This window comes from Atractosteus spatula, chromosome 3 (assembly GCF_055471065.1).
Source record: "Atractosteus spatula isolate fAtrSpa1 chromosome 3, fAtrSpa1.hap1, whole genome shotgun sequence".
Lineage (NCBI taxonomy): Eukaryota > Metazoa > Chordata > Actinopteri > Semionotiformes > Lepisosteidae > Atractosteus > Atractosteus spatula.
In genome coordinates, this window is record NC_142708.1 from 59,337,957 (window position 1) to 59,347,598 (window position 9,642).

A 9,642-nucleotide genomic window follows, 5' to 3' on the forward strand; every position below is an offset into this window, starting at 1 on the left:
GAACTCAAAGGAAAAATTTAATGTGCGTTTCTGTGGAGTTCGTAATAAACGTTCAAGAGAAAGATAAAGTCTAGCACCCATCTGCTTGCTAGGATATACATTCTCAGTCTGAAACTCAACCATTCTTTGCTGCTTCCACCTACTGTACCTTATCAACACCACTAATGTACCAATCCTTTGACTATTTCAAGGGGTTTCTGACTACTCTATTCATGCAGGGTGGCTGCTGTCCTTCATGCTAGGCAGGTCAAATCCCTGTAATTTCCTTAAATTGTCTAAATCTGACGCAGTATTGGGCTTTGTCTGTATCTCCTGAATTCTCATTATTAAATGGGTAAGAATGCATAATCGATTGGTCTACAGTATTGTATACCTTGTTAAATATATTTCTATGTATTAGATTCACTTCATTCACTTCTACCTCCTAATAAACCTTTCCACATCTCTTATGAAATGTAAATGATTTTTTCGTCCTCTTTAATTTGCATCTATATTTGCAATAATATAGAATCTGGCTAGATACAGTATACAGTATACAGAGCTCAGAATAGGGGGTCCAATAGTTTGAGCTGTAAAGTAACAAGCAAGGGTTAATAACACATTGAAAAGTCAAAAGAAAAAGCTTTTCAGATGTGGAGATGTCTTAACTTATATGTAAACAGATATAAACTATTCTAACAGTATAATATATACATTTAAAAATTATTACATATTTGACAATTGCCATTCCATGCAATAAAATGTTCTTGCTTCATTTACTTGAGAAACATTTACTTGAGAAATACATTTAATAAAACAATTAAAATACATTTATCAGAAAAAAGTCAAGACCACTGCCACTTTTATTACTATTTGAAGACAGAAATATATTTTTTGGTGTGTGCCATTTAGACTACTTTAAGGAATATAAAAAAAACATTAAGTACAGTGAATACAATTATGATGGAAAGAAACATTCCATGTATTGTCACATACTTTTAATTCATTAAAAATACGGTGCCATTAAAGAATAAATTGAGCATCTGGACTTATAGTTATAACATGAAACACCAATTGGGACAAGTGTGATCTGCCTTTCTTTTTAAATGCGCAACATGCATCTGAAAGAGGAAATCCCATAATATACTCAGATGTCTGAGCACACTTTTCCATGTGGAACATGAGGTGACAAAGTCATGACCTCAACACAGTTTTCAGTCATTCTCTAATATTCATTCTTGCGTCACTCCAGGGCAAATAAGAGGTGAGGCTAAGACTAATGATTAGGATATATAAGGCAGCATTTCTGGTGCACTGTATTACTGTTAAGACTCAGTCCTGACATGTCCCATTTTTTCAGCAGTAATGACAGTGTGACCACCACTAGCTGACTGAATCACGTGTGACCTAATACAGTTCTTGCTCAAATCTGTCACCTGCAGTAAACAGCTTTTCAGAAGAAAAAAAAAACATTTATTATAGATGCATGTGACTATTAGCATTTACAGTACCCTCTTTTTGTGTTTTTCTCATTGGCATATTAAAAGCATCTGCTTTGAAGAAAAACAAACACTTCAGTTGGTTAGTTTTTCCTCCTTCTTGTTTTCATTGTGGTGTGTGGTTAAGGATTGGATCTGTAATGTTATTTTTCTGTTTGCTAGAAAATGTGATCTAAGTGTTAATTAATAAAATGGATTAGTTGAAATGAAGATTTCTTTGAATAGAGCAATGAAACAAATTTTTCTCAATTTCTGTTCATCCTCTCTGGTATCGAAATCATAGCCGTTACCTTATTCGTTTAAAACATTTAGTGGAAAAATAACCATTTTAAAAGTGTTTCAGGCATTGCTTTAAATGTCACAAGTGCTGGATGGGACAATATAATCTTGTTTGCTTTGCCTTAAGGTAGAGATTACCAGCTCTTGTACTGGGGAACACACTGTTTTTTATTCTAGCCAGACATTTTACTTAATTATAGTCTTAATAAAGATAAATTGCTTTATTCTAACCTTTTCAAGTTTTTTCAAGTTGAGACATCTGAGATAGCACATGATGTATTAAACATAATGGTTAAAAGTTAGCCTCTAATATGTTTAAGGTAATTAAAAAGTTCACATTTATCCTGTTATGAGGTCATATATAAATATAAGTTCAGTTATGTAACTGTGATCTCTTTTGAAATGAAAACTAGGTGTAAGGGGTTCCAGAACCAGTTCTGGGAATCCATGCCTTAAGGCATAAACAGAAAAAATATTTTTTTTATATTGTAGATAAGTAAGGTATTGAAAACTTTGATTCTCTCTACAAAACCTCTACAAAAGTTAATATTCTTCAGTGTCTTTGAATCGCCATCTCTCCTTAAAGCAGATCTACTTAATTGCCAGTCCTGATCATATCTTTTAAAAATAATTATTATTTCATAAATAGAGTGGCTTGTTCAAAATATCTTTTTTCATTTTTTTTCATACAAGTTATCTTTTTTTGAAAAAACAGAAATAGAACTATTTTTTTTCTTCAGACTAATCATAGTGATTTAATTAGGTGTAGTGTGATCCTCATTGTTGCATTGCTTTAATTATCCAGTAAAATAAATGTGAAATAAGTCTAGGAAATTAATACAGTACTTTTTACAAAGGCACCTTAAATAAAATTTGCAAAAACCTGAAATGGCAGTATGCTTTCCATACTGTAAACAGTATATGTGTTCTGGGTGTGATTCACGTGCAGATAGTTTCTATTCTGAGTGGAGATTTCTTGAGGATTTGATTATTAAAGGTCAGATCTGCTGGCTGAGGTCTTTTCAACTCCAGGTGTCACTTAAGTTCACCCCATGAGCATCAGCCAGTGTGATTCATGTCTGGGTTGTGCACATTGTGGTTAGTTAAGTCAAGTCAGGCAAACAGCTGTCATGTGAAAGCTACAGTATAGAAGGAAAAGAACCTTGATTTACCTGGATTGATTTTATTCTCTATAATATTCTTAGCTAGCTGAGGTTTGTATATATAATATTCTTTGTTATGCCACAGCTGTACCAGGTTCACAAATTCTGATTTTTGAAGTTATTTGCATATCTCAATATTAGAATAGCATGGTTGTGGTACTGTATCAAGGTCCTGTTGAGACAGGATTGTAAATTAAAAATATCCTGGCCTCCATCATGCTTTTATTGTATAATATTGCATTACTTAGATCAATTCAGCAGCATTTCTTGTCACCAATACTAGGTACATTGATGAATAAAAGTTTCACTAACTCTGTAAAATTGTAATGTTTATCATTCTTCTGTTTGAAGAGTTTTTCATTTAATTGTTAGTTTAAATTATAAAGTAAAATTATAGCAGAGCATGAATACCTTATTAAGATGCATCAACCAGTCAGGCAGTTGTCTGCAATACAGACTGAGCTTTGATTGGGATTCCTCCAGTGGTACCATAGAATTGGCGGAGCATCAGCAGGATTAAATGGATTTAGATAAAACAGGTTATCTTTGTCCTGTTACACCATAATCTCCCCTGTGACTTTCTAATTACACAATCGTATACAGTATGTAAGATGGTCATCACTCCTTCGTTCAGTGCTTACTTACTTGTCAGGTAGTGCACGGATAGCAGAATGAAAAGCGATACCAGTTTCATGCAAAAACACTCATCCAGTAGTCCTCCCACACTGTCACAAGGGTATTTGCAGTGGGGGTGTCATTTGGCAGTAGAGAATTCTAAATGGTCATTTTGAAATAGGTTAAAATATTTGGTGATTCCAATCAAATGAAGTATAAGTGTCTTTCTGACTGCATCATTTATACTTTGGCTATTAGTAGTGAGGACAAAATCTTCTAAAAGCAGCAAAACCTTTCGAGCTTTGTAAAACAGCAGAAAATAAGATAAAATATTTTACATTATATTTTATCTTATTTTACATTAACATTTTATCTATGTTTTAAAAGTCTGAAGTAGTTCTGATTATTTTAGCACTTTCCCATGTCAGTGTGTTTAAGTAAGAGCTGTATTTGTACCGTGCTATATTGCCTTTACATTGTAATGCTCATTCTCATTATATTATGGGGCACTGCACGTTGTGAGAATATTCCAGTATGGTTTGTTTTTTATTACTTTTTTTTCCCTTGGTATGTTTTATGTGGCAGTATTTTCAATTCAAATACTATAGACTTAACTGGTTCAAAAGTACTGTACACACATATTGTTTGAAAAGAAAATACTATTTTTTTCTTGAAGGGAATAGCATATTAATTTTGCTTTTTGTCCATAGAACCTTACTGCCATAATTAAGGTATTTTTCCTGCATTCAATGGCAGACATATTTTATGAGTGCAGGGTTCAGTTTCCTGGTGCCCATGTTAAATCCCTGTGATGTCTAGTAAACCCTGATGTGCCTTTGTTCCTTCTGCTTTTATTGGCTCCTTCAGAAGAGCAGGTTTCAAGGAACTTCTTAAACTTAGACACCGTCCCACTCAATACAATTTAAATCTTTTACTCTTTGGCTATCCCTCCCTCCAGAGTATTGTTGCTGGCAGATGAACACACCAGTAGCTGGTGTGCCTTGCCAATAACATGCCAGAGAGGTGAGGTACTACTGAAGCTGCTTAACTGTTAATGAGTGAAGGCCCCAGTAGAATAAGGGTTTATAACAGGGTGTTAAAGGGTATCACTCTTTTATTTTCAGAGTGAAAGGCAGTATCTCCTAATTTTCTAATTGGTTCAATATTCTTCCTTCCAGTGTGAAATATACCTTTCTTAGAAACGGATTCATCTCTGGAATAGAAAGCTCTGCAGTATCTGGATGGTCCCTTTGAAATTTAGGGAATCCCTAACAAACTGAACACAACCTTCTTCTTAACACACAGGAACTAACGTTACAATTAGGGTGATTCTGAAATGCTCTGGTTTCCTCTTTTAGTGTAGGTTTGTCTGTGTGCTCGCTGTGATGGACTGGCATATCATCCAGGGTGTAGCCTGCCTTGTGCCCATTTATTGCCGGGATAGGCTCCGGTTCCCTTGTGACATTCAATTGGATAAAGCAGTTAGAAAATGGAAGGATGGGTGATTCTAAAATTTTGTCCAAGAGTTAGTGTTTAGTGTTATAATGGTGTTTTAAATATTTGACAGTCTATCTTTGTCAGAAAATGGGACATACATCTCAGTTTTAGAAGAAGATATAAACATTACTTTCAACAGAAACAAGTGTATCAAATTCAGTCTTAACATACAACTTCATTCATGTCTTTATGTCTGCTAAACCACCTAAACTCCAAACAGACAGCAGTTATTGTATTCTAAAATAAAAGTCCATACATCTACATGATTGCTATACCCTAATATTTAGAAAAGTGCTACTCTACATCTGATGCTTCATCAAAGGAAGTGATGGATGTAACTGCACCTGGGCCCAGCTTTGATGGGCACCTAGTGGCAGAACAAGAAGATGTCAATCCCTCCTCTTCCCTTGGAAAAGTAAAAGAGGTAACAAGTTCTAGGACCCACGCAAGCTGTGCTTCCACTCTTAATTCACATTTTGGCCGTCGTTGATTTGGTCTTTGCTTTGGGAATACTGCCACCTAGTGTACATAAATAAATACACTTAATTCATCATAACCACCCCTCCTACTTCTATTACCACTACCAAAGAGCTGTCACAGTCAAACTGTCTCCTTTAAATTAAAATGTCTCTCTCTTTCCTAGCGTTAATCCCGCATCAGCAGGGTCCGCTTGTCGGCACGCCCGTCTCCATTTGGTGGTTTGAACCAAATCTTTGAGCTGACGTTGCCATTAACTGCGACCGAGAAATACTCCAACCGGCGCGTCGCTTCGAATGCCGTCGGAGTGGGAGGGGGGGAGGAGAACAAAGTAATGTAGCCAATTCAGAGGGGGATTATTAGGAGGCATGGGAAATTTGGCCAGGACGCCGGGGTTACACCCCTACTCTTTTCGAGAAACACCCTTGGATTTTTAATGACTACAGAGAGTCAGGACCTCGGTTTTACGTCCCATCCGAAGGAAGGCGCTTATTTACAGTATAGTGTCCCCGTCACTATACTGGGGCATTAGGACCCACCTGGACCGCCGGGTGAGCGCGCCCTGCTGGCCTCACTAACACCTCTTCTAGCAGCAACCTTTTTTTTTCCCCAGGAGGTCTCCCATCCAGGTACTGACCAGGCTCACACCTGCTTAGCTTCAGTGGGTTGCCAGTTGTGAGTTGGCTTTAAGTTAAAATGTCTATTGCATGTTTTATGAATAAGTGACATTGTAACTTCGTGATCCTTGGGAGACTTGGTTTCAGGAGACAAGATTCTGGATTTGTCCTTAAATTTAAATAATTGAACATTAAATTAGTACAATTAGTAAATTAGTACAAATTAGTATCAAAATCCTTGCAAACATAAAATATATTGTTCCCCACACTGATCAGTTATTTGCTGATCCTGACTCTGACCAAACCAAGTGAACAGCTCACCAGTCTCATTTACTGTGAAGTTTTTAAACAGATAGTAGCAGAGTCTCCAATACTTTTGGGGCAGTGAGTTCCATACTGTAGATGTAATGCTGCATACAGGTAGTCTAACCCACTCACATATTCTTTGGCAGAATATGAAGACTTCAATCAGAAATTCTCAGATTAAGAGTTGGGCTATAGTCATGTAATAACACCTTAAGATAACATGATTATTAAGTGTCTTTTAAGTGCTTTTAAGGAGATCCACTCTAAATTTCCTCGAGAACCAATGTATCGTGTATTCTACAGACAACAAATCTGAAACAAACTGATAAAGGGCAGAGAAGCTAGCTTTGAGTAGAGCCATGAGAACAGGATCCAAGACACAGGCAGTTTATTTCAGTTTAGTTACCAACTCAGTCACATAAGCATCATCAACAGCAAAAAACAGGAGAACCATGAATCTCCGAATGTCTGCTTTGAGTTGCACAGGCTCTCACAATCACATGGTTCTACTAATCAGTAAATTTAAAGCAGCAGCAATGAACTTCAGTCCACATGAAGACAAGCAGAAATCAACCAAGCACTAACTACCATTAATAATTTACATTGAATAGCTTTAGCAAAAATCAGTCTAAAATATTCTTATGTAGTATTGCCATAACCATGCTTAGCTAATCTGCTGTAGGTGTTCTTACTGATCTCTGGGTGTATCAAAGGAAATGTATCTCTTTTGCACTATTATGAGTAGTGAGCATCATTAATTGAGCTCTGTATGTCTCATTGGAGTTAAGTTCATCGCTTAATCATTTGTATATGTATGAGGACTAATAAAATCCGGTTTATCCATCTGACCTTTTGGCTAAGGTATTTAAAGGACCTTATTTTAGACTTCAGAACTCCCTTAGTATGTACGTTCTAAATATAAGAATTATTATTGTATTATCTTACACCTCACATTTTTTTAGATTTATCCATTAGATGTGGATTATCGGAATGCCTATGAATTGCTTCTGTGTATGAATATGACTTAAGTATGTTATACTAGTAATAATGTACAACATGGTTGTTCTTTGGTACTGAAGATCAAGTCATAAACACAAGCTGGTAAGACACACATATTGGTTCAGTTTTCTAGAGTATGCATTGCCCTGTGATGACCTTAACAGCATAGGTAACTCCAGGTGATATGAAATACCTACCAAGATATTTTCCTTTTTCCTTAGACCTCCTGGTAAAAACTAAGGTTGCAGCTGGAAGAGTTGTTAGAGGTGCCAGTAGGGGGCGCTCACCCTGTGGTCTGTGTGGGTGCTAATGCCCCAGTGTTGTGACAGGGACACTATACTCTAAAAAAAGGTGCTGTCCTTCGGATGAGACGTAAACCGAGGTCCTGATTCTCTGTGGTCATTAAAAATCCCAGGGCTTTTCTTGAAAAGAGTAGGGGTATAACCCCAGCGTCCTGTCCAAATTTCCCATTGGCCCTTATCAATTATGACCTCCTAATAATCCCCATCTATGAATTGGCTTTATTTCTCTGTTCTCCTCCTCACTAATAGCTCATGTGTGGTGAGCGTTTTGGCAATGCTGCACATTGTTGGTGGTGTAGGGGAGTCCCCATTACCTGTAAAGCTCTTTGAATTGAGTGTCCAGAAAAACACTATTTAAGTGTAAGCAATTATTATTATAATGACTGGTACATGAAAACCAGGTGTGTGCTACACTTAATTGGATCATATCCTATGTGTAAAGCATCATAGGATCCTTTTGGATGAACAGTGCTACAGTACAGTATATACTGTAAATGCAGTTTGTTAAGATTATTATTATATGTAGTGTTTGTGTACTTAATTATATTCACTTAAATTATCTTTTTATGGTATGGAATTTTTTTTCAGTTTATCAGCATTTATAATAATAATAATTGCTTACACTTATATAGCGCTTTTCTGGACACTCCACTCAAAGCTTTTCTGGACACTCCACTCAAAGCGCTTTACAGATAATGGGGACTCCCCTCCACCACCACCAATGTGCAGTATCCAGCTAGATGATGCAACGGCAGCCATAGTGCACCAGAACGCTCACCACACATCAGCTATTAGTGGACGAGAGGAGAGTAATGAAGTCAATTCATAGATGGGGATTATTAGGAGGCCATGACTGAAAAGGGCCAATGGGAAATTTGGCCAGGACACCGGGGTTACACCCCTACTGTTTTCGAGAAACGCCCTAGGATTTTTAATGACCACAGAGAGTCAGGACCTCGGTTTTACGTATCATCCGAAGGATGGGATGGGATTTAAAATGATCTAATATGTTATTTATAGAATGTATAATAGTAGGATATTTTAGTATGTAATTTGTACTTTGTTAAACTGAAAGGTTAACAATAACAATAATGAAATGACACTTGATACTCAATTTGTAAGTCTGTTTGGCTGAATTGCAGCACCCATCTGCTTAGACATGTGGGAGGGTTCAAACTGAATAGAGGCAGGCTACAATACTGAGTGTGCCAATATAAAAGAACTCTGGGAATTTTACAGCTTTTGCTTCAGTAGATGAACAGGCCTCACAGAAGACAAAGCCATATTTCAGTGCCCCAGGAGGCCAAGAAGAGAATTACATGATTCCAAAATTGCACCAGAGAAATTCAGAAATGCCATTGGTGAAAATGGAAGAATTGTTTTTGAATAAGTGATTTGTAATTTTTTATATACACAGTTTTTATTGAATTTATATCGCTCTGAAGACTATAGTATGTAATTGCAGGGATGATACAAAAGCTTTGGAATGCTTCCATTTACTGTACATGAACACCTCTTAATAGAAAACTCCAAGTCGCATCAGTGTTTATCCAGTTTTATGTATACATTATGCATACATGCCAGAAAAAAGAAAAAAGTCAATATATACATTAAAAAATATATATCTTAATGTAAAATGAAACACGGAACTACTGAGTGTCTTTAGTGTTGTACCTTAACGAGACTCTTGTTAAACAATTAAACAGCATACATAACATAATTAAGATTTAATTTCACAATCTCAGATGAAATGGACTACAATTTGTTGTTTGACCACAAATTGAATACATTTTAATATGTTACTTCTGGCATTTCTAATTTTAATTCTAATTGAGCTGGATATACTGCTCTACCTGTAGTTCAACATTGTTGAAACCCGCACATAATTTGCAGCCCCCTTTTTATGAAT